The sequence below is a fragment of the Helianthus annuus genome, chromosome 1 (assembly GCF_002127325.2).
Source record: "Helianthus annuus cultivar XRQ/B chromosome 1, HanXRQr2.0-SUNRISE, whole genome shotgun sequence".
Classification (NCBI taxonomy): domain Eukaryota; kingdom Viridiplantae; phylum Streptophyta; class Magnoliopsida; order Asterales; family Asteraceae; genus Helianthus; species Helianthus annuus.
The window spans coordinates 38,447,756-38,451,119 of record NC_035433.2 but is presented as its reverse complement, the minus strand read 5'-3'; the positions used below and the strand labels follow the sequence as shown (position 1 = coordinate 38,451,119).

Below are 3,364 nucleotides of genomic sequence, written 5' to 3'. Positions count from 1 at the left end.
TTAGTAAAAAGGGCTAAAAGCGTAAAAAGCGTCGGTCGTAGTAAAACTTTTGGTTTTTGTGACTTTTATTCAAACTACGCATCTTCAAACAAAGTTTCTTTGAGGAACTTGTTTGTTTATTGCTAGACTTTCATTTTTTTGATAGAAACGTCACAGGAAAACCGAGCTTTTTATTAAAATAAAGGGTTGAAAAGAAAAAGGTTTTGGTGGGTAAAGGGTGTTTGTTTTGTGGGTTTAGAAATGCAAAGGTTTAGGCTCAAAGCGGTTAACTAGGGGGATTTTGGGTTGGTGATAAAGAAAATGAAAAATAATGGTGTTGAAAGGAAAATGGGTTAGTCCTAATACCTCCATCATTTACTTACTTGGGTTTAAGTTGGTAAGGACCGGGAATGTATCGTCGTTGCAAGTTCTAGAGTCATAAGAACCAAGCGGCTATTCACACAAGAAACGAAAAATGAGCATTTAGTTTAAAGATGTATGCTTGTATGCTCAATAAAGGCTCAAAACTCACTTATTGTGGGAGTGGGTTTGTAATGTGATCAAGTATATATAAACAAATTTTAATTAGATTTGTCATGCCGTTTCATAATTTTCTTATGTTGGTTCTTTTTATCACGACACTATCGGCTGTAAATTTGTAAAAATATAATCTTTTTAGAACTTGTTATTCCCAAATTAAACCAAGACAAGTAAAAAAAATGAAAATTTTTTGAAAAAATTTGGGGTGATTAGCGGTTCCAAGGTTTAGCACCCCCCACACTTAAATTACACATTGTCCTCAATGTGTCCCAAAAATAAGTTTTTAGATTGATTGAATGTGTAAAAAGGTGTTTAAAAACAAAATTTTGTGTTACTTGGCGTCTGGCCATGGGCCCGTGTTGGTCCGGGACGGCCCCGTGGTCAGATTGCGAGTATCTTAATTAAACAGAAGGCTGGGCATGGGGCGTGTTCAGTGAGCATGGCCCCGTGTCCAGTTACCTGAACTGGGCATTTTCTGCAGAACCTCGAGCACGGGGGCGTGTTGGCTGAACATGGCCCTGTGCTGAACTTGCTGTAACACTGGAAAATTGTTGGGTGGCTCCGTTTTTGTGCATGGGGTGTGGTTTATTCTTTCCCTTGGTAACCTCCACCTTTTCGAATGTGTTTTATTCCTGAAAAGTAAAGCTAAACTAGAAAACATAAAAGTTAATCTAAACTAAAACTATGGATAGTTCCGCGGAATGCCTCCGTGGTGCACCATGTTTATAAGGGTCCTTGGATAGACCCAAAGTCAGTCATATGTTACCCAAGTGGGATGTCTTGAATCCCATGTTGTACCGTCGGAGATCATCATCCAAGATTGAGTCTATGACATCCATGTAGTTAACTGGGTCGTCTTCTACTCTTTTCCCAACCCCGAACTTCATTTCTTCATCTCCGACCCTTAATGTTAACTTCCCATCACTCATATCTACCAACGCGTGAGCGGTGGCAAGGAACGGTCTCCCTAGAATGAGTGGTACTTCGGTATCTTCCTCTATATCGAGTATGACAAAGTCGGCCGGGAAGACAAAGTCTCCGACTTTTACCAACAGATTTTCGGCACACCTTGTGGGTATTTGATAGACCTATCGGCGAGTTGTATGCTCATCTTTGTGGGGCTTGTCTTACCTAGTCTGAGTCGGTCAAACGTTGAAGTGGGCATGAGATTGATGCTAACCCCAAGGTCGGCTAGCGCATTGCGTATAGGTGATCCCCCGATGGAACAAGGGATGGTGAAGCTTCCGGGGTCGATTTTCTTTTGTGTGAGTTTGTTGAGTAGCACGACGAAGCATTCTTCACTTAAATTGACTAATTGTAATGATTCAATTTTCCTTTTGTGAGTGAGGAAGTCTCTCATAAATTTTGAATATTTTGGCATTTGAGTGAGGACTTCCACCAATGGAAGATTGATATGCAATTGTTTTAGTAAGTTTATGAATTTTGTGAACTGCTCATCGGTCTTTTGGCGAAGTAACCGACCGGGGTAGGGTACCGAGGAGCTTTTGGTAGGTTCGAGAATTGGCGGAGGAATTGTTTCCTTTTGGGTCGTGGTTTGAATGGGTGGATTTTGTCGGAAGGAGGTACCGGAGCCTCCTCGGGACCTACGGTACGGTTTCTCAATGTTAGTTGATTTAGTTGTTTTTGGGTTGGGCTCGGTATTGCTGGGTAACGCGCCTTGTGGTCTCTCGGAGAAATTTTGAGCTAGTTGATTTAGTTGTTTTTCAATGTTTTGAATACTAGCTTATTGATTTCTAAAGTTTGATTCCATTTGTTGTAATCAATCCGAGTTTTTCTTTTCGCTGTCGGAGATGAGGCGTGAGATAGTATCTTCAAGCCTCTCTCGTCCCCCTTGTTGTTGTTGAGAGAAATTTTGTTACTCATTTCTTTGTTGTTGAAAGTTTGTTCGTTGGTTTTGGTTTTGTTGGTTACTACTATTGCCGGGTTCTCTCCAACCACGGTTACGGTGGTTACGCCATCCTTGGTTGTAGGTACCCGTTGGAGAACCCGACGGCCTAGGTCTATTATCAATGTAGTTTACCATTTCCGTTTGATTACCCATTTCTTTTATACAACTCCAATTTTCGTGTGGCCCACCACACCCTTCGCAAGACCGAGGTCGTTTTTGCCATTTCTAACTTTTTGATTTTTGAAGAGAGGGCCTCGATTTAGGCTTGTAAAGAAGTGCTTTCATCTACCTTATGGGCGCACGAGGCAATAGATTTTGTGCCTCGAGGAGTGTGCCATTGAAAATTGTTTTGAGCAATTTCCTCAATTTGATTATAAATTTCATTTGGGCGACGATTACCTAGAAGTCCCCCGGAGCTAGAGTCGAGTGTTTGTCTTGTGTGTGGCAACAACCCATTATAGAAAGTGGATACTTGCTGCCATACTGCAAGACCATGATGAAGGCATTTTCTTAATAGCTCCTTGAACCTTTCCCAAGTCTCATATAAGGATTCCCCATCCTCTTGTGAGTATGTATTAATTTCAGTCATTAATTTAGCTGTTTTAGAAGGAGGGAAATACTTATATAGAAATTTTTGGGCTAGTTCATCCCAAGTGTTTACTGAACCACTTGGGAGGGTGTTAAGCCAAGCCTTAGCTCAGTCTTTTAGTGAAAACGGGAACATCCGGAGGCGAATGGCATTGTTTGATGCCCCGTTGATCCGAAAAGTATCACACATTTCTAAAAAGTTGGTAATATGTAAATGGGGATCTTCATCCGCTAGGCCATGGAAGGTTGCAGACTTTTGGAGCATTTGGATCAAATGCGGCCGAAGTTCGAAGTTATTGCCATCGACGTTCGGTGCATTGATAGCGGCGTCGAGATTACCTACCGTGG

At 41.6% G+C, this 3,364-nt stretch overlaps 1 non-coding gene across 1 annotated transcript; it reads left to right on the top strand.

Moving 5' to 3' along the window:
- Positions 1–2,916: 2,916 nt before the first annotated feature.
- Positions 2,917–3,023, top strand: LOC118482825. The gene has a single exon (XR_004868947.1). It is a non-coding gene; the product is annotated as a small nucleolar RNA R71 (small nucleolar RNA).
- The last annotated feature ends 341 nt before the right edge of the window (positions 3,024–3,364 follow it).